The sequence below is a fragment of the Taeniopygia guttata genome, chromosome 24, assembly GCF_048771995.1.
Source record: "Taeniopygia guttata chromosome 24, bTaeGut7.mat, whole genome shotgun sequence".
NCBI classification, from domain to species: domain Eukaryota; kingdom Metazoa; phylum Chordata; class Aves; order Passeriformes; family Estrildidae; genus Taeniopygia; species Taeniopygia guttata.
This window is the reverse complement of record NC_133049.1, coordinates 742,893-764,787: the sequence shown is the minus strand read 5'-3', so window position 1 is coordinate 764,787 and position 21,895 is coordinate 742,893. Positions and strand designations below refer to the sequence as shown.

At 42.6% G+C, this 21,895-nt stretch overlaps 1 protein-coding gene across 5 annotated transcripts in view; it reads right to left on the bottom strand.

The window, feature by feature from the left end:
- ARHGAP32 (Rho GTPase activating protein 32) overlaps positions 1 to 21,895 on the bottom strand; it is a 238,584-nt gene that overhangs the window by 193,531 nt on the left and 23,158 nt on the right. Inside the window, exon 2 of one of the 5 annotated variants that reach the window (XM_072918149.1) lies at positions 3,466 to 3,632. The exons of 3 other annotated variants lie outside the window; for them this stretch is intronic. The gene's annotated coding sequence lies outside the window, so the exon portion shown is untranslated. The remainder of the gene's footprint in view (positions 1 to 3,465; positions 3,633 to 21,895) is intronic. One more of the 5 variants, XM_072918150.1, reaches the window with a different exon arrangement.

Sequence of the window (21,895 nt, the reverse complement as noted above, 5' to 3'; positions counted from 1 at the left end):
AAACAAAGGGACCCCAGCAATAAATAGCGAGGCTCCTCTCTTTTTGCTGAAAGAGTAAAGGGAAAGTATCTTTCTGTTCCTCCTTGATGAGACTGAGGCAAACAGGCTCTTCAAGAGCTGTTAGCAAAGCAGCCAGTGTGGTGTGAAGTCTGGAGGGAAAGGAGATGGGGAAGAAAGCCATCCTGGAGCTGAAATGCATTCAATGCAGCACCAAAGCAGACACCTGGCCATGGCACTCCTGAAAAGTGCTGGTGGGACACCTTGGCTGTGACTGAATTTCTGGATTCCTGTCCAATTCACTTTGGGTGGATTCAGTTAAATTCTGTGTGTGTGACTTCCTGAACAAGCAGATACCTGCCAGACTGTCCCAGCTTATTTTTAAAGTCCATTAACAGCAGTTCCAAGCAGGAGGGAGGTTTTTGGAACCCTCAGTTACTCACAACACCCTGATCAATTTTCCCAATGATTAAGGATGAATGCCTGAAAACAAACCTTGACAGGTCACATTGAGGCAGCTGGCCTGGAGCAAGTGAAGTTTTGGAGAAAATAAACTGCACAGGCATTACCAGGTCCTCCCCATGGAAATAACTGAAGACCCAACTCTGCCTGGATTTGTACTATCCTGAATCTTCCTTTTCCTTAAGGACCAGCTTACCTTACACTTGCTTTATGCCAGTGTACATCCAAGATGACTGAAATAAAGACTGAGTGACAAATTAAATGAGAACACAAAAACTTGGGAATTACATCACAAATAGATTCCATCACTGTGGTGAAATCCATCCCTATGGGATTTCACCTGCTCAACAGCACAGTGGGATCAGGTACAGAGATCAGACAGTCTGCAGGTAAAACAGTCTGCATCTGATTTCTTGGGCAAAGTCAGTTTCACAATGACAACTTGAGGCTTGAGACCAAACTGAGGCTTCTGAAGATGAATTTGCTGAGCTGCTCCCAGTACCCTGAAGTGCAGAGGAGAGGAGAGGCTGTGTGTGCTCAAAAAACCCTGAGTGAAGAGGCCCAAACACTGCCAGGTGTCTCTTCTGCAGACAGCACTGCCAAGGAAGTCAAGGACTGTCCTACTCTACTCTGCAAATCACTGGAGACTGGAAAAACACCATGCACTTCCAAACCCATCCTGAGTGAAGGCACAGGTAGAAATGAGGTGACAATCCCTGCATCAGCTCTGAGAAGTCAGGACACCCTTTCCCTCCTGGCACAGCACAGTCCCTGTACAGCACTCCCAGCTCTGCTGCAGCCATCCCCACCCCTTGTGCCCTCTGCTCAAACTTCAAGGGTCTAAAATGCATTAATTACCATGTTAAATGAACCTGCACTTGAAGGAGGATTGGGGGGAGGACAAACTGATGTGCAGGTCCTCATGGCAGCAGCCAGAAAGGACAGGCTTCACAATTCTGTGATCATTTCACCAAGGCAGCTCTCCTGCCTCTGAAGCATTTCTGCTGCAGCTTATCTGATGTGCTCAGCACTTCTATTTATACAGACATGGCTCACCTTACAAATGCCTCACACAAGGTTCCTCTTCCACATTCCCTTCAAAAAGAATAGGAAAATACTGTGAAAATAAGATCTCTTCCTAGAATTCATCCCCAGTCAGTGACAGGGCTGTAAAGACAAGGTGATACAAGAGGCTTGGAATGCTCAGAACTGCCATGGGGATCTGGGGTGGGCACAAAGGGGAACTGCTGGACCAGAAACTGTCACCCTGATCCCACCTGACACTGCCATATGCTCAGCCCTGCAAAAGCAGGGGAGAATGGGAAGAAGCAAACCTCATCTGCACTCAGAACATCATTTCAAAGGTATCTTCAATGGGCAGACATGTCACACAGTCATTTTTTATTGCAGTCCCTAAGTGAATTGTTATGTTGCTTTTATTATTATATTGATGACATTCATTTAAAATAAAAAAAATAAGGAAGAAAGCAGTGAAGCTTGGCTGGAATGTTGGGTAGACATGCCCCTGGAGATCTCCCACCTAAAGTCTGGGAAAAAACAGCTCTAATCTCCTCTGGTACTCCTTAGACTGGAAAAGATAAACACTTGCAGATGGTGTTCCTGAGGGGGTGTGGGAGGCAGGGAAAATAATTTTTCCAGACTCAGTCTTTCTATAATGCGTAAAGGTAAATGGATTTCTCTCACTTCTGCATTTTGGTTTGTTTTGCCTTTTTTTTTTTTTTGTGGCCCTGGCTGCTTCCTTTTCCCAGTTCTGTGGTTTCCCATCTACATGCTCCCTCTACACCTCATCCCCCTAATCAAAGCAACACCATCCCAGGGCTGCAGCATGTCATCACCAAAGTCTCACGGTTCCCACTTCCCAACAGCTCTTTCCTCCCAGGAGCTCCTTAGCAGCTGTACCAGAAGGGAATTTTGCCTCTTTTCTCCTGTGCAACATGGTCAGAAGAGCCAGACTGACTCGCAGACACTAAAATGGACATTGCAGTGAACTGGGGAGTCTTGGATACACATCCTTCCTCCCATACATGACTAGGAGCTAAGCTTGTAAATTCAGCTTAACTGAAACTGGGAGTCACACAAAGTCACAATGGAACAATTTATAGGTTCATTATCAATATCAACTATCAGCAATAAGGCTGATTTGATCAACAACTTCACACCAAAATATCAGTTTGGACAGAAACAAGCAGAATTCATTTCCATCCTGTGCCCTTTCATGTCCCAGCTCTGTCAATTAATTGCAGATGATTCTCATCTACAGCAATGTCTTCTGCTTAAAACTATTTAGTGTCAACTGCATTGCTGGTATAACTCCTATGTTCTAATAAGAAAAGTGTTTTGCTTGTTTGTTTTAAAAGCCCAATACAAAAAAGATCAGTTTCTTCCTTTATGCTGATCTAATGCTCCAGTGGGCAAAGCTTAATAGTAATAACCTTCACTGGGAAGAGGCCACCTTGTTCTTCCCCAGTTCCCCAGCTCTAAGTAATCCTGTGCCAACCACTGAGAAAGAAGTGAAATCCAGTTTGTGCTCCAAGTGAGCTGAAGTGTCAGCATTCCTCAGTGAGGGCCAGGGTCACTGGGAGCCCTTCAGTGCAGCTAGCCACGTGCTGAAGGGCTGCTGTGAAATGAAAGGCCAGGAGAACCCTCTCTCAACAAACCATTTCTCCTGCTCCCTGTGTATTATAGTGTAAAATACCATTTTCTTGGACGCTGGGACTCTACCATCAGCCCACCCAGGAAGAATTCAAGGTGAACTCTCCCATTTCAGGCCTGCCAGGTACTGTTGCTAAGCACATTTTAAAGGAATTCAGCCACAGATACATCACAGGACAATCCACTATGCACACCAAAGCAGCACAGACCTATAGGAACAGGAAGAAAATGCTGTCCAGCAAGTCTCACTCCTGTCTTTTCCAGCAGGATGGAGCAGAATTAAAGCTCTGACATCACCAGAGCTATTAAGGAACAAGGAAGTGCTGCAGTTACCTGTAGACTCACTCGGACCACAGGATGACTGTTCTGGTATAGAAACTGCAGAGGATGACCTTGGATTTCCTCCTCAGGTGAAATCCTATTTGAGCACACCTCACCTCACAGCCCTCCAACTTTTCCAGTGCCATCACTCAGATGTCCTTGGCTTCCATGGGCAAGTCCTATGAATGGAAACAGAACCAGGGCAGAGGCTGTTGAACACCATTTTTGCTTTGCCGCTGCCTAATTAGATGATGCTGACTAATCCTCTGCATTACTTCACAGTGAAAGGAACCCAGCAGGAGTGTTAGGATGCGTTTGAAAAGCTAAAAGACATGAATTATTTCCTTTTACAGAGAGCATTTCATTTGCACAAGTTTCTTCCATCAAATGTTCCTTTCTGAGATTATATTCCCCACAAAACGTTTCTGTGGCCTCCAGTGTTGCAAGTTCAAAGAACAGCAGACAGAAACAGAAAAAGGAAGAGAAAAAATGCTGCATGCATTCCCCTGAAATATTTTCCATATTGAAGCACCTACAATGAGAAGTGATTTGCAGGACTGGCCTCTTGACCTACCATTAAGTAAACAGGGGCTATAAATTTTTGTTCTCCTCTTACAAAACTGTAGATCTGTGGCTAATGTACCCATTAATGCAGCCCCTGAGCAAATTCACAGAGTGCAGCTGATGGGTTTAGAGTGGGACACGCACAAGCACCCTTTGCAAAGCTCAACCTCACACTTGAGAGTCCTGTTGAGCTGAGAGAACCTCAACAGACTTAGCACTGCCAGAAATTTAAACCTAAAATGTCCTGATTGCCTTTGTTTCCTCAGAGATCCTGCTAAACCACAGCTGCAAAAGACACAAGATTAAAAGAAAGGCCACAGATTGAAATATTCAAGGATAGGAAATCTTTTATAATAAATTTTATTAAGCTTTAACTGGATGACATCATCAGCCACCTCATTACCTGAGCTGGTTCCTATGGCAAGCCTTTTTTCCTCCTCCAGGCTTAGCCTGGTAAGTGATGATCCAGAGGAAACACAGCAGTGCTACTGGAAAGACAGGGAAATGGCAGCTCCATCAGCCAGAGAGTAGGGCAGCTCTGGTTAGGAACTAACAGTGCCCTACAGCCCTGGTGAGTATGGAAAGTATTCCCCATTTTCACAGAATCACAGAATATCTAGTTGGAAGGGACCCACAAGGACCACCGAGTTCAACTCCTGGCCCTGCTCAGCCATCCCACCAATCCCACCCTGTCCCTGAGAGCATTGTCCAACCATTCCTGGAGCTCTGGCAGTTCCAAGCAGAACGTGATGCCAGCAAAGGAAAACAAATGCACTTTGTTGGTGAGTTTTCAACAAAACTTCAAGTATAATGAGTGACCTCAGTGCTCCAATGGTTTACTTTTTGTAATGCAGAGTTCCCCAAATCATTCAGGGGTAGACAGAATGTTAACTTGAAGCCCAGCTTCCTCTGGGACTTGAGATACACCAAAGCCAGCCCCCACCACCCTGGATGGCCAAGTCTGAGAAACATTCATAATGCACTTCTGGTGCTGGTGACTGGGAGAAATTTCACCCTCTCCAGCCAGGAGCTCAAGGCCTCCCACACTGTATCAGCCTCCTCTCAGCCACAAGTGAAAGGCTGGGGTCTGGGGTGTGTTCCTCAGGCTCCTCCATGTGCATCTTAACCTCTACTAGAAAAGTACATCTTAGGAAAGAACAGAGTTTTTGAACCAGTTTTATCCTTCAAAATAACTCCACACAAACATCTTGCCCAACAACACAGCTCCTGAAAGCTGCCCAAGGCCAAATGTGCTCCCTCCTTTAGTCACAAAACCAAGTGAGCACAACTGCGACTTCACCTCCTCACCCACAGCAAATCCCCCAGGATGTTCCAGGGCTGCACCACTCACTGAGGACAGGTTTTTAATCTCAGCCTTACCTAAGCACAGAAATTGGCTGAATATTCTGTTACCAATTGCACAGAAATTTGGGTCAGTGATTGAGGAGAGAACAGGAAGAAAAAAACAGCTGGGTTTAAACAGCACCCAGGTTTGTGCAAGGTAAAGAATAAAACCTCTTCTACTTACACTGCAGCCACTGCAGTCAGGAAGCAGAATGACTAAGCTCAGGTCCACAGTTATTTTCAAAGTAATTTGCTTTCCAAAAAGCTTCCCAGGTACACTGCAGGTCAGACCCTACTGCATGTGCCCTTTTAGATCTCGTGTTTTTATTGGGAAATTATTTTACAAGTACCTACTGCAATAATGCTTTAAAAATGTAGTGCATAAATATTTTTGCATACAATTAAACTAATAATTAGTTCCCGTCAAGGACATGCATGCAGGAATGTGAAACAATAGCTGAACAGTGGGAAGTGTGCAGGCATTCATTAAGTCACTACATAAATGCAGGAAGATGTGCTGCAGGAAATAACTCTTGCTCAAGGTCTCTAGTGAAGTTGTTTTAATGTAATTAATTCAATAGGATTCAGAATAATAAAAACTGGCATAAAGCACTAATTCAGCTGAAGGACAACAAACAGCCACAGACTGTATCATCCATAAACAAAACCATGACAGAATGTGCTGGGACAGGGTTAAGCAGCCCCTGCTGACTCACCGGGCAGCTCTGCCACCATCCCTTCCAAACAGGGGGGACAGCAAATGTCCCCTCAAAGTCAGGACCCAAAATGCAATTCCAGGGAGAAAAAGAAAGGACTTCAGTAAGTTTAGTGCTAGATGTTTTTTTATTTTAGTAAATAGCATGTCTTTCCCCTTGGTATTTGGATAATGTGACATTGAGGAAGAGTTTTGGTTGGTCTCAAATGAATAGGAGAAACCATTTCAGCCTCTCTTCCTAAAGACAAAAGGCTCAACAGTCTCACACCCTCCTTTTTTCCTTCCAAGGAACCTTGTAACTTCATTGCCTAGCCAGCAGACCTGCCATAGTAGACATGAGGAAGATGGGAGAGCAGCAGCCAGGGGAGGATCAAACACCTCAGACTGGACTTCAGGCCCAACCAAACAGCTTTCATCATTTTCAGCACATTTTATTCCAAACGGCATGTAACCTATTTTAGGCTTCACTCTGAGCCGACTATAATTAACTGTAATTTATACAGATTTCAATTTAATACATGAACTAGCTTGCTAAAAAATAATAAATAAATAAATAAATAATTTTTTAAAAGGCAAGGCAATTTCCAAAGTTAAAGTCAGAAACCCATTTATAAGTTCAAACATCAGACAAAACCACCTTGTATATTGGGTCTATATAACAATCTTTCCAACATAATTCCAAGGTAAATATTTTAGAGGCTTTTACGGTGTCTCAAACTTAGCACAAAGACATAATGTGATTTCATACACTGAAAAACTCAACTTCCCTTTAATAAAAATGCAGTTAATATTTGCTTTCTTAGCAGCAGTAGAGGCTTATATTTCAGAATTTGGCTGGATTTAGGGTTTTTTGCTGTGACATAAAGCACAATTGTGTTTAGGCTCAAATGAGACCTCCAAATCTTGTGAGACCTGGCCTTATTTCCCATCTCCAATTCTGTTCTCTCCTGTTTTATTACTCAAGAAAATACCACCATTTCCAGCCTCCCCTTCCACTGCCACCCCCAGTGTCACACAAAATCCCAGCAGTGAAAATAAAGAGAAGAAAGCTCTGTTTCAGAACCTCATGTGGACATTCCCTGAGGGAAACAACCCACAAGAATAAACTCTTACTCATTTACATCCAGGCCTCTTTTTTTTCCTCCCTCCCAGGCACTCTTATCTATGCTACAGAATTTTCTCTGCTGTAGGTGAGTTATCACAAAATCCCTTTTACAAACAACATGGCAAAGAAAAACAGAAGAACCCCACAAGGTTTTGAATCAGAACTTGACATACTGTACAGTTCCAAATGGATAAATCTGTCTGCCTTGCACCTCCCTTTTGCTACTTTAATTGCATTTCTGTGATTTGCATCCCTCCTTTTTTGGAAACTTTTACTTCTCTGGTAACTCTTGAGACAAGACAGCAGTACGTGGTACAAAGAAAAAACCTGTGAATTTTTTGTAAGGGAGAAAACCGAGAAAAACTCCCAGTGCCCTTATCTGTATAAGCCCCTGCACAAAAACACCCTTGGATTTCTCTCCAGCACATCCCTCCCATGCAGGCAGCCACATCTCCCTTGGAATTCAGCGACAGGCTACAGTCAAAGTTTTCCTGACTAATGCTGCAAAGCTGGCTGTGAGCTAAGCTGCAGTGACTTCCATTGGAAAGCAAGTCTGATAGTTTTGCAGTGCTGTCTGGCAAGCCAAGAAAGAGATGAGGGATGGAAAGAGTGACAGAAATGGAATTAAGAAGTAGTAGATGAGGCGACATTCAAGAAGAGAGAGACTATAAAAGCAATGACATCATTCTGACTTGACACACTTCAGATAATGTAACTTCAAGCTGACAGAGCATAAATAGTCTCTGATGATGTAAAAACAGAGTTAGGAGTACTTGGAAGTATTAACTTTTCCTGGGAAACTGTCATTCCTACAGCCCAGACAGAACTATTTTGCCCCTCTGCAAGTTAAATGGCAACATTTTACTTTTGGCTTCCAAGAAAACTTTGTTCTAATTAGAACAGTTCTTTGCAGAGCAGAGTGGGTTCCCAGCAATACAGTAAATGAATAAATACAGTGAAGACAGATGCAACTTCCACCTTGTAAGGCTGTTCAGAAAGTTTTGAATTCATTCAAACAAGAGTAGGCAACATCCAGCCAAAATCAACACAGAGCCAATGAGAAACAAGCACAGCCCAAACTCACCAGTGGAGTATAAAGTATGAGCAGAAGAGCACTGCAGAAGTGTAAGAGGGTTGGGCTCCAAAGCACCCACACCTTGGTGGCTCTGAGCTGAGCTCCCTACCAGCAACACAGAAACACTTAGAAAACACCACTGGGATGTTCCTGAAAGTGCCAGAGGATGTCTACAAAAAGGCCCCAAGTTCTGCTAGTCCACAAAGTCAATTTTCAGCACACTGCAAGTGCAGAGAAACTGAAAGGAATGAGAGCCAAGGCAGAAACAGCTGCATGACCCCACATGTGCCCTAATTCTCAGTTCCTTCCTTGTCCATTGCAGCAACTTTACACCATGAGAGAGAATCATTCCCAAAGCTCCAGAGCTGTCCCAGCAGTTCACCTTCTGCTTCCACATCAGCCCTCTTAGACAGGGAGTAACCGTGGGCTGACTGAAACACCCACTCACAGAAAAAGTGTCACCCCAAATAAATTAGAGGGAGCAGAGAGCAATAAAACAAAAACATCAGGAAATAAATACAGCACTGAAATAAGAAAAGAAACCCCAAGGAAAGCTAAAAAGGATCCAGAGATAGGAACCAAGGGCTGTGCATCACAAGATGCTTGGTGTGGTTGCTGGTAGAGGGGAAGAATTATCCTTTTCTTGGAAATGCTATGATTGGGCTTTACCCAAAATGAATAGTGTTAATTGTTTACACCGGCAGCAATCGCTGTCATCGCCACTTTCTATTACTCCTCTGGTTTCCATTTTTTCCTGCTCTGGTGGCAGCTATTCTTTACCCTAAACAATAAAGAATACTGCTATTTCTGACTGTTTCTTATTTGTGCACTCAACACACCACTCCCAAACACAGCGCTTGTCATAGGACAGGACCTCCACTGAGGACAGTATGGGCGATTTTGACCTTCTAGGAGCAACCACCAAGGAAAAAGGCTTCTTTTAAAGACAGCAGCTATTAAAAAAGCATCACTGGCCTTCAGAACTTGAATCAGTTTTGCCTTTCTAACAGTTGACCAAACTAGTGCTACCTATTCTGAATTCCAGCTACCCCTTTATCTCAACCAAGGTAAGATTTTTATTTTGCCAGCCTTTAGACTGATACCCACACAAATGCCTTTTCATCCAAGTCAAATGAGTTTTCAGCTGTTTTTCTGGGCTGTAGAGATTTACATACCATGTAACACTGATGGCATTGCAGAACTGGGACAACAGACAGAAGAGCAGTGCCACTAATTCTTTAACATAGTATAGGTGTATTTAAGGAAGCAGAGAGGCTTCCTTTTTGAACATCCCAGAAAAACAGCATGCTTTTCCAAGCTGATCATGTGGCTCTTTTTTCATATTTTGCCCAACCAAAACACAAGCCATGCTGACCACATCAGTGACTATGGCTGGGAAATGGAAAACATTCCCCTTTCACAAATGTACTCCCAGGAAATAAATAATCACTTATTAAACAGAAACACAAACAATGGCATTGCCTGTTCAGAGCTGGTTTAACTTGTCTCAATTTACAGTTTCTTTCTAGGTCTGTCAGCTGAATTCTCAGTAGCTTCACGTGGCTCCCTGCCCATTTTTAGTACCTGGAGCTGCCTGGTAACTCAAGTGCCTGAAGCTCTCTGATGTACTCACTCCTTTGAAGAAAAGAAGCTGTTTAGAGGGAAGCGCAAAGGAAAATGTGCAGCTTCTCAATCCTAGAATAGACATCATAAAATCAATGGAGTCAACCACAACAGCAGTAAAGTATCATTTCAGTCCTCCTGGAAAATTCTGCTGATTTCAATTTAAAATGCTAACAAGATCTGCCCTCTCTCCCAAAAGTCCAACTTTATCTTGAGTTTTGAAGGGGGAAAACCCCAAACAACCGAACACTGACACTACAAACACATCCCAACCCAGCATGGGAAATAAATACAAAGTTCAACCCCGCGATTAATATTTGTGTCACTTGCCCAGAACAAGCAAGGCAGTTATAAAGCCATCTTGGCTGAACTTTGGCCCCCCAGATACAGCAATACACATCAGAAATGACTGAACACTCATCATTCACCCACTGCCTTTCATCTTCAGCTTTGCCAAAGCTTCACATTAAGTTTCAAGGCAAAACAAGTTCTTGCCCCAACAGGCCCGGAGACTCCTCCTCTGTATTTGCCTGCGCCAGCTTCCTCTGGAGAGAGGCGCAGTTCAGAGAGGCAGAAAGTCCCAAGCACAGTCGCTGCCCAAGCATTTCATGCCTCTCGAGGAGCAAGGCGGCCCCAGCTGGGAACAGCCTTCCTGCTGCTCCTGGGCAAAGCATCCAAACATCTCCTGCTCTGCTCGCTGGGACAAGCGGGCAGAGGATACTCAGGAATGAGGACTACAGGATTTCGGGGTCGAAAGGGAGGAAAAAGAGGAGAGAAGGGGAAGGAGAAGGGGAAGAACAGGGAAGAATAAGAAAGGAAAAGGAGGAAAAGTGGGGGAAATGGGAAAAAAGGGGAGGAAAAAGGGTGGGGGGGAAGGGGAAGAAAAGGGAGGAGAAGACGGGGAAGAAATGGAGGGGAAAGGAGAAAAAATGGAGGGGGAAGGGGAAAAATAGAAGGAAAAGGGGGAAGAGGGTCTGTTTGCTATTCTGCAGTTTGTTGCTGTGCTTCACCTGTTGCAAAGCTGGATAATAAACACAATCTCAGCGCACAGGAGAACAATTCCACCACCAATTTCAGTCACATCCCAGTCTCTGCAGCCCCCCCAGTTCTTCTCAAGAGGGGTAAAAGGGACTTTCAGAGCTCAAGATGAGGTACAATACCTTCTCTGAGACATGGGAGAAAATCAAGCATTGATTAGCACTGAAATCCTGTAGCTTTTTCAGAACTTTTTTTGTGCATAGTGTTTAAAAAGTTCTATTTTACCTGCAGACCTTGTTCAGAGATAAAGGGATGCTAAACACTTATTACTATTTGTGTAAGAAACCCAGGTGAAAACTACTCAATCCTAGATTACATTCAGAGTCAGTGCAAAAATCCTGACACACTGCTCAGAGGCAATTAATCTTAACCTCAGGCAAGAACTAAAGACTGGCCAGCTTTATCACCCTGGGGAGGTGCATCAGCTACTAAGGAAGCCCAGAGATGACAGTCCCCCAGTAATTAAAGGGGATGTTGGGGCAGATGTATCCTACCAGAGGAGGTGGTTTTCTAACGCCATTAATCTGGTCCAGTGACTGGAATGTTTTTGGGAAAACTTTCAGGACTCCATACAATATAAAAGGTTTTGACTTGGCCGAAGCAATAAAAAATCCCACACAAAACTGAACAGTTCTAATTATTCCATTAGGTCACATCCATTCCTAACCTATATTTCAGGGGGGTTTTGTTGTTGATTTGGTTTTATAAAAGTATAAAAAGCTTCACACATAGGGGATGAACAGCTGAACCAGGTGGAGTCAGTGACCTTATGCACAAAGAAAAATAAAGCTATGAAGTTTCTTCCAGCATTGCTGCTTTGCTGTCAAATGTGGTTATCAAGGGACACACAACTCCTTCTTTACTTCCAAATCCTGCCCTTTGTCCTGTGAAAGCTAAGTGCTCTCTTCTCCAAAAGAATTACGTGCTCTGTTGTCTGTCTGCATTTAACAAGACATGTTAATCAAATATTACCAAAGTTTTCCACAAAGAACCAAAAACTGCCATAATTTGTGTGCCTTTTTAACTTTGTATCCCAAATTTACTTTCATACTCAGAATCCTGATTCGTTTTGCTCCCATCTGACTACACGGATAGGAATATAAGTACTGCTTGTGCTGCTATTCTGTTTTCTCAGCAGTCAGAATAAAACACTGCTGTCCTGCAGACACATCTCCTTCAGCTGCTGTCAGATATTCTATAGGAACTATTTCTACATGGGCTTCTTTGGTCATCCTGGTGAGTCTGAGTAAAACAAGACAGGCATAGAATATTTAGTGTCAACTCTAAAATATGTAAAATTAAACCCTTCCCAGGGGTGCCAGGTGACATTCACCCTGAAAGGTATGAGCCAGCAGTTTTACCAGGTGAGGCAGAAGCACAGTACTGACTAATTCTACAGCAAGAGATGCCTTTGAGGAAGGATTACTTCATTCCCCTCCTCCACACTGGTTCCCAACTGGAATGATGTAAAAGCCACACTATTCATGAAAGACAACAGCCAAATGAAGCACCAATACACAGTGCAGGAAAAACAGGGAGGCAGAGGGACATCTCCCTGTTTTTCCACAGCTCTGCCTCCTGATGAAGAACATCTACAGTAGAGCAAAATATGGAAAAAAAACCCAATCAAAATAAGCCAAACAAAAATAGTACCACTAATTTAACAGAAGATTAAGAAAACCCCTACAGAGCAGCTCATATTAGAGAAGAGGCATTTTAGGGCACCTCAGAAACAGAGAGAAATGGTTTTCAGAGCTCACAAGGGCCCCAGAGGTTTCTTTTCCCCTCTTTCCCACACCTAATCTCTCTCAGTTGCACATGGTGTAAACAGATGAGGCTTAGAATACAACAAAACAATTGTGTGAAAGAACAACTTTTTTCTTTATGAAAACTAAAAGGCAGAGGAGGAGGGTTGGAAGCAGATTCCAAGAGGGGAAAGCTAAGAGAATTTAGTACCAGCAAACCCTCCTGGATCACATTTTTGCTGCAATGCAAACCAGCTCCTTGTCCCTCTACAGCAGAGACACCCAGGCTGGACTTTCTGCCCAACTGCACTTGGGATGGCAACAGGAATATTCCCATTTATGCACAGCTGGAGAAGGCACTTAAAACGTCAAGAGCAGCGATACACCACGGGTGTGGAACTCACAGCAGCACCTATAAACCTGCTAAACCTCCCCAGGGTAAATGATCTCAGCAGCAGCTAACCCAAAACACCAGACATCAAAGCCTGTACACCGACAAATAGCTGGTGAAAGAGCTACTCCATGAGCTCAGAGGTGTGTATTTGTAACAGTCCTGAGAGAAGGTAAAACCACAGCTCCAGCAACAAAATGAACTCTTTGATCATAGGAAGAAGATACCCAGGGAACAGCACAGGCCACTGAAACAAAAATGATTTTAAAAAAAATGATCACCTAAACCACAGAGTTGATAGCAAAAGTATAAACAGGAAGAAATGGAGGAAAAGGTCACCCTGTCTGTGACTTGAAGATTTAAACAGAAAAGCAATCAGTAACAAAATATGGCACTCAGATTCATAAACCTATTAAATCACCTCTCTGCAGTCTTAATTACTGATAGAAGTGATTCCTTATTAATTGATAGGGCACCCTCAACTCAAAGACAGCAGTGAAAAATTTTGATACACAAGGTTTTTCCCAAAGTTTAAGTAAATTTGTATCATACCCATCACTCCCACAAATCCACAAAGGTCAAACAACAGAGCAACACAGTTCTTTGGCCACTGTGGCAGCAACTTAAAAACAAACCAATAAAAGCAGATAAGCAAGAGATTCTCCTTCTAATGAACACAATATAAAGTATCTTCATTCATAAATTTCTTTCATTTTAAAAAGAACCCTGAAGATGCATCTTGGGTATGCAATGTGAGGCTAAAATTCCACTCCATTTCTGTGCTATTAAATACAACTGAAGGATTTCAGGAGGCTCTGGAAATATATCATATATATAGCACTGAAGGGATCCTGCAGTTAAAGAGGAGGATTCAACCTCCTGGCACTTCTCAGAGATGAGCCACTCAATCATCCCCAGCACCAGCAGTGCCCCAAACTATGTGTGCCTACAGCAGAATCCTGCTGTTCACATCTACACTTGTGCATGTGCTCTGCAATTACTTACTTCATATTTATATGAATATAAACAAAACGTGGGATTCAGTGTGGACACAAACACCATTTATAGAAATTGAGGTTACGTTTAGAAACTCTGATCTGCAATTACCTCATTCTCATGTTCTACACTGAGACCACATTCACATGTACAGTGCACAAACCTGTTCCCAAACTCATCCAGAAGTAAATCAAATTGCTACATTACCAAATTCCAGCTTACAGGTTTCGTATTTTTTTAATTTAAGGCTAAACTAAAATGAAAACAAGAGGCAGGTGAGTATTCCCTATGCAGAGCTGTATTTACTGCTCAGATGCTGAGTATATACTTAGGGAACACCCTTCCTACCTTTTAAAACAGTAGAAATAAAACAGGATATGTGGGGAAGATGTTCAGAACACCTCCTAGGGGAAAATAAAAACACAAATACAAATCCTATTTCATTGATTCACCTGAGAATTGGAACTTATTTCATTTCCAGACACCCAGACTGAAGCCATGAATCACCACACCTCCTGTCTGGAAGCCAGCGCTGCAGCTCCTGTTTCCATGACAATCCTGATGCCTCCCTGCTCCAAAGTCTTCCTATCAAGGTATTCATTCAAAAACAAACAAGAGGGACTGCGAGCCAAGTGGCGACTCAAGAAAATGCTTTAAAATGCTCATACAAGATTGCAGATTTGCTGAAAACACAGTTAGGAAACAGCCAATCCATCACAGGAGCTATTTCTGCAACAGGACATGGCTGAACTTCCTGAGTACCTCTCTCTGGATCAAAACTTTCCCTGTGTAGGCTTCTCCTCTTCTCATGGCAGCTAATGCAGAGGAAAGGTAATTTTTAATCTTTTTTTATTATTATTTTTGCTTGGACATCTGTTCGTTTCTCTCTGGAAGGATACATTGTTATCCACATGCATCCTGACCCAGCTACTAATCTTCAATTCAGCTTAAACTGTTCCCAGTTTGAAATCCTTGACATTACAGGAAGGAATGAGACCAACTCCTACTCACTCATATGAAAGATTTAATAAAACATGACTATTCTGGTCTTCTGACTGTTTTTTCCTGGATTTTACAAGAACAAAACAAGCTTAATGCACAGCTGAAATATATAGTTTTGGTATGGCCTTCTGAAGAAAAATCAGTGCAAAGTTTCAAGCCTCAGATATGATATATGAAATTATTCCCAAGAGGAACCACAAAATTCAATCTTTTCAGAGAGAATTTCACCTGTTGTCAAAGAGCTCATCAGATGAATGAGAGGTTTCTGCAAAGTGCAGCAATTTTAAATCAAGCACAGGGTTACTCCAGATGAATCTCCTTCAAAATACAACTTTCACTTCTTCCAGCTGGTGAGGACATGAGGAAGTCAGCAGCATTCTCAAAAGGAGATACATTTTGGAGGATTTACATTCTGTATTAAAGTTATACTGATCATGCACTAATGCAGAGATGCTCCCTTTAAACACAAGTCTTCAATCTCATCCCAAACAACCTGGGCAAGTTTTCCAGAACAGTGGCAGAAACAGCATCTCAAAAAACACAGGGGCAGAAGGAAAACCATATCTGCCGGGAGTACAGTGTGATGACAGGCACAGAGCCCACACACAAGCCTGTGGAAACAGTCAATGGGAACAATAAAAATGAAACAAAGCTGCCAATTCCCATTATAGCCCCTATCTCCACACTACACGGGAGTACCACAGCCTTTTAAATGCACTTATCCCAGCCAGGAAACTCTGTGCTATCATTCCTGCTGTACAGAAACAGTCAGAGAAGTTGAGTTTGTCTAGGTAATAGAGAGAACTTAGGTAAGTGAATAAAGCAGGTTCAAAATTAAGATCTCTTAACTGGAGTGCAGGAGCCACTCTCCCAGTCCAAGCGCAGCACAGACCGTGGTAATTAAAAATATTTGAATGTCCCTCCAGCATGTCTTTAACACACCACTGAACAAATGGATCCAAATGACCTGCTAGATGTCACCTGAGAGGCAAGCGGGGCACACGCGGGGCACACGCGGGGCACACGCGGGGCACACGCGGGGCACACGCGGAGCACACGCGGGGCACACGCGGGGCACACGCGGGGCACACGCGGGGCACACGCGGGGCACACGCGGGCACTCGCTGTCCTCCACGGGCCCAGGAGCCTGGGCTGCACTCACTTTGCCTCAAGCCCTTGAAATTAATTTCCATTATGGCAATAAACACCACTTAGCCGACATAAGTTGTTTATTTGCCATGTAATTGTCTTCAGAGAGTTGCAGTGTCATTCCTCCTGATGATAAAGGGCCCTGCAGTTGTCTCTGTACAAATCAGTGTTGCCCATGGTTTCACAACAATCCCCATGGACTCCCCCCCTAATTATTAACAGAATTTAATGCCTTCACCTCAAACGATCTGCTCTTCTCCCTGGGAAAGGCACTTCTGCTGCAAGTCCCTTTTTGCATGGTTTTGGAGCAGAAACACATCTGGCCCTCATTAGAAGCATAATAAGGTACAGCTGAATGTGTTCGCACTAAAAATGCATAAAATTCACACTAAATAATGAAATTGCCCTTTCAAAAGGAGGCTAGGTCATTCAGACACTCCAAAAATCTCCCCAAAACCAACAATTAGCACTGGTCTTATTCTTTTCTTCTTTTAAGCTTTTTTTTTTTTTTTAAAAGCTTCAGAGCATGAAAAAATGGAGGGTGAAGGGGAAAAATACAAGGAAAAGGGGGAAGAGGGTCTGTTTGCTATTCTGCAGTTTGTTGCTGTGCTTCACCTGTTGCAAAGCTGGATAATAAACACAATCTCAGTGCACAGGAGAACAATTCCACCACCAATTTCAGTCACATCCCAGTCTCTGCAGCCCCCGAAAACTGAAAACTTTGGCTAGAAACTCTCTCCTATCAAAAATAAAGAGCTGATAGCATCAGAGACAGCCCTTAAGGCCTGGTAACTGAGAGCACCAGATACACATGAGTTCATGTGCCACCAAAAAAGCCTAATAATCCCAACAATTTCAGTAGATCTGCTAGATTTAAAGATTAATGCTTTATATAATTCAATATATGCTCTTTTAGAATTTGAGCAATGGCTTCTCACAGCTAAAATTACATGGCGGGAAAAGGGCAAAGGAGTTATCATCTTATCTTACAACTTCATACCTTATGACTAGCAAGAACTAGGAACACATTAGTTGGCTGGTCAAACTTTTGGAGATTTGCAGGGCTGGGGTAGAATTTTGCATATTTGATCTTTGTATCTTTTTTTTCTTTTCTTTTAATGATATGCTCTAAGCATTGAGGAAGTAATAGAAGTTTTGTCTCCTCTATCTTCATATTTGATGACACTTGGAGATATTTAAAAACTGTAGAATCCTCTATTTAATTGCCAAAATGGATGTCAAACCTTGAGGACATCACACCTCTAAGCCCACTTTAACCACACAAATATATTTGATTAGTGAACACAAGGTTTAAGAAAACTACAGAAACCACATCCACTTGAGTGTCATGACCTTCAGACACTGAAAAACATATGGAATAAAGATAAAAAGCATTCTGCTTGGTAACAAAATATTCCTGAGAGTTTACAAAGCCCAGTGGAGCACTGGAAAGAACAGGGAGAATAAGTGTTTCTGGAGAGCAACATACAAACACTTTCTTTTTAGCAGGGAATTTGAAACATGTTCAGACAAATGGGTTTTGCCATGTATCATCCTGCCTAGCTTTTTAAGGCCTTCCAGGTGTGCTGCTATACCTGCATATTAAGGAACTGCCAGGTAAAAAGGAATGTTTTTTGCATTTGTGAGCAATGCTGACAGTACACTGCTCAAAAAGGGGTTTCTGTAGTTTGCCTCTCATAGTATTAAAGGTCAAGGATGGCAAGGAGCCAAAAATAGCTGTTTCCTTTCCACAGAAAACAAATGTACCGAGCTGTCCACCCACATTCCAGGCAGCTGGGGAAGATTTACAGTATGGAAACACAGGCTAAAGAGGGTAATCCTGCAACAGGAGTACTGCAGCAGATCCAGGCACAAGAAGAGCTATGGCTGAAGGTTTCTCTCAGTCAGAAGAGTTCTTAGTTGGCTATGAAAATGAACAAAATTCAGAACAACTTCTTCAGTGCAGTCCCTTCACTCCAGTCAGGAAAAAACACAATCCAAAACTCAGGCAAACACCCGAATCCTGAAGTGTTGTTTGAAGGGTCAGAATGAGAACTTCCAAACAGTCAGATTAAAAAGAGTAAAACAAAACCCACAACACCACCACCAAAAAAAAAAAAAAAAAAAAAAAAAAAAAAAACCACCAAAACACACCAAAACAACATCACCAAAAAAACACCACAGCCTTTTTTGGAGTTACTCATAACTGAGAAAATTCAGTGAAATTCTGTGCAAATGGCTGTAAAGGAAGAAATGAACATTTTCTGGTTTAATTTATTACCAGCACTATAATGACACCAGCAGGATTTTTGCTAGAAAATGACAGTATGACAGTAACATCACAGAGAGCATTCTGCAGGTCAAGCATCCCTGTTCAATATTTCAAGCTCTAGATTCATTTTTGGTTTGACACAGGAAAGACTTCCCTGAGCAGCTTTATTTCCCAATGACTTCAAACAATTACAGTTTCTCTCCTCTCCGCTTTTGCTTTTCCATGTCCAGACTGGCGACAGCTCCCTTATTATCTCACAGCACTGTTAGCAGATCAATAATTACAAAATCCTGACTTCATCAAATCAAACATGCTGTAAGTAACTGTGTGAACTTTCTGTAGCACTTGAACTCTCTCAATACATGGTTTTACCCCTCTTCTGGCAGTCAACACTGTCCTCCACCAAGTGAACAGCACAAATTCAGCTCATCCCACATCCACACACACAGGGACTGAGAAGTCAAAGGTTGTAATAGAAGTGGGTGCTGAAAAAATACTTCATTTTTAAATCCCAACTGCAATTTGGTTTGGTTTAAATTATTTCCAAAGTCACAATCCCAACTCTTCAGAAGTAATTTTGCTTTCAGTTGTCTGGGAAGAAAGCCAGCCTTAGCAGGAATGCTATAATGATGTCAAGAGAAGGGAAAACTTTGTCAGAGGCAGGAAAATTTACCTTCAATTTACCATCACCTCTAACAAGGTGCTTCTTGCTCAAATCAGAGATTCAGCACTGTGTTCAGCACTGTGCTGGTTTATGGAGCAGAAAATAATTTTTTACAAGTGTCTAGGGATGAAATACACTTCTTACAAGTGGAGTTGAGAAAGGAAAGGGTGAGCCAGGAATAATCTGAGGTGTTACTATTAATCATTTGCACAGCAGCACGGCTTGAAATACATTATTTACAGGACTTTCTTTCAAACAATGACAAAAATTATTTCCAAAACCAGCAAAGTTGATGCAGACAAGATGATGGGTCTCTTTCCTCAGCTGAGGCAGGACTTACAGTGAAGCCTTTCAGCCTTCTCCTCCAGGGCACATCTCAAAATATAGAATCTCACAAAATAAGGTTATTGCAGAATTAGGCTGCAAAGGACCCAGGAGCATTCCCTTCCCACATCCTCTTGCAAGGCCTGCCCTGAAATGGAAATCAGCAGTCCTTCATAGACTTGCTTCATCTCCCTCCAGAGGGGTTGACAATTAAGTAGGGCATGTAAGGCCCCACAAAGCCTCTCACTTTGTCAGAGCAAACTTCTTTCCCAAAGGATGGCAAGGACACATTCCCTGCCCAGGAGGGACAGAAGACTAATTTTAACAAGCTCACAGAACACAGTAGAGGCACAAGTTTCATTTCCCAGTATTTACAATTCTACTCAGTTTTGGAGAATATGTAAACATTGTTTTTTCACTGCATTTAATTCTTCACCCACCTGTTCCAATCACCATCTATTTCAACTCTCAAAAAGCAACTTCAGGTATTTTTCTGCCTGCATTTAGGAGCATCAGAAATACCAAAACACACAGCAACTCAGAAAAGCCCTTAGCCAGCTCTGACAAGAGTCAAGCCAAATTGTTCAACTCCCTTAAATAATGAAATCAAAATCTGAAAAGAGACAATACAGATTGAAGCTTTTAAAGTTCCAACAGCATCTCCAAAAGGACCTTTTAGGGTACACAAAGATATTTTATTCCCCACAATCTGTGTCTGCAGTGAGCAAGGCATTTTTGTGCCTCCTCTAGCTTGTTACCTTCTCCCCCAACACTTCAGTTTTCAACAGGGAAGCATCACCCATAGAATCAGTGATTTCCACTAGAGTATTTTTTGTTTATCCTTTAGTCTGGCCAAAACAGCCTTTTCATAAGATCCTTCATCAATCTCTAACTTTTCTTGCTAAAACTCCTTCAGAAGTGTTCTTGTCTCTTCACTAAAAAAAAAAAAAAGCCTCTTGTCACTCCTCTACCCCTTTCTGACAGCCTTCTAAACGTCCTCCACTGATTTTCCCTGCAAGCTTTTCCTTGCTCTGGGCAAAGCCCTCCCTCTACTTCTCTTCTCATGCCCAATATTCCTTCCCTCCAGGTTTTTAAAACTCCTATTGCTAAAAACTTCACAGCTGTGCAATTTGCACTGTCTGGCACTATTTACTGACAGTAAATAATCCGATTACTAACTTCTGGAACCACTTCCATTACATGCCATCCACAATGCTAAAGCTCCGGGTGAAGTTTCTGCAGAGAAGATTCCATGCTCTGGAACTTTCTCCTTAGCACAAACATCTCCCACTGGAGCAGCAATTAGAATGCCCACTTGATGTTTCACCAGAAATTTGAGATGACAAGTACTCTCCCCAAGAGCTCAAAGCAATCCCTGTATCTGGATAACAGAAGTCATGCCAGAACAGATGATGGGGGGGTGGGGGAAGAATATCCCACCACCCAACCAAAGTTTGTGAGTTTAAAAATAGGGGTCATGAACCAGCCAGGAGCAGAATTGGGCTCATCACCTAAAGCCAGGCATGGCACAAGATGACATTTTGCAGTCATTCCAATAAAACCTTCCCTTCCCAACGAAATCCTGATTTATGACCGAGACTGCTACTCCAATCAAGCTTTGAAGTGTGTGAGAGGTGCCTCCTAATATTGAAGATTAAAAGAAAAAAGCAGAGTTAAAGCTATTTATCCTCTAAAGGAGGATTAACCCCCTTTATTTTCAGCCTAGCAGGAGAAAACAGGAAAAGGCACCTCTTCTAGCCCAAAATCTTAGAAGGGCAGGGACAGAAGTTATTCACTGCTTTTTCTTGGCAATGTCCAGAGGCAGGAATGTGTGGTGGTGCAGTCATTGAGGACTTCACTTAAGAAACACTCAGGATAGCAAATTCCACCTTTATGAGCTACACAAAGGAGCTGATTCAAGGGGGGTGGGGAAGGTCGAATCGTCTGCAAACAACACAGTCTAATTTACTGCTCCCCAGATTCCAGTCTGTCACTCTTCCCGCTCCAAATATAATCGCCAAAATCTGATTTCAATAATTTGTAAATACATGTGGAAGCCCTTCCCCACCTGCAGGTTAACGGGTGACTCATTTCACAGCGTTGCTGAAGGATTTATGCTCTTCCCTTCTTACTCCTGCTAAATTCATCACTCCATTCTGCTGTGCCAGTAAGCTTTTCCACGCCAGCATTGGCTCATCTGTTGCCATAGCAGCCACGAGAAACAGAATGCAATGTTAACAAAAGATTATTCGCCCCTCCCCCCGTAATTTATTTATATGCAAGTAACCCACTGAGAGCTGACAATAGCAATGACTTATCATTCACTTTACAGCAAAAGGGGTTTTTTTACTTTTTTTTCCACACATGTGCTGCCAAAAATAATTAAAATTCCTCTGAAGAGGAGAAAAAAAATCCTAAACTGTTTAGGATTAAGG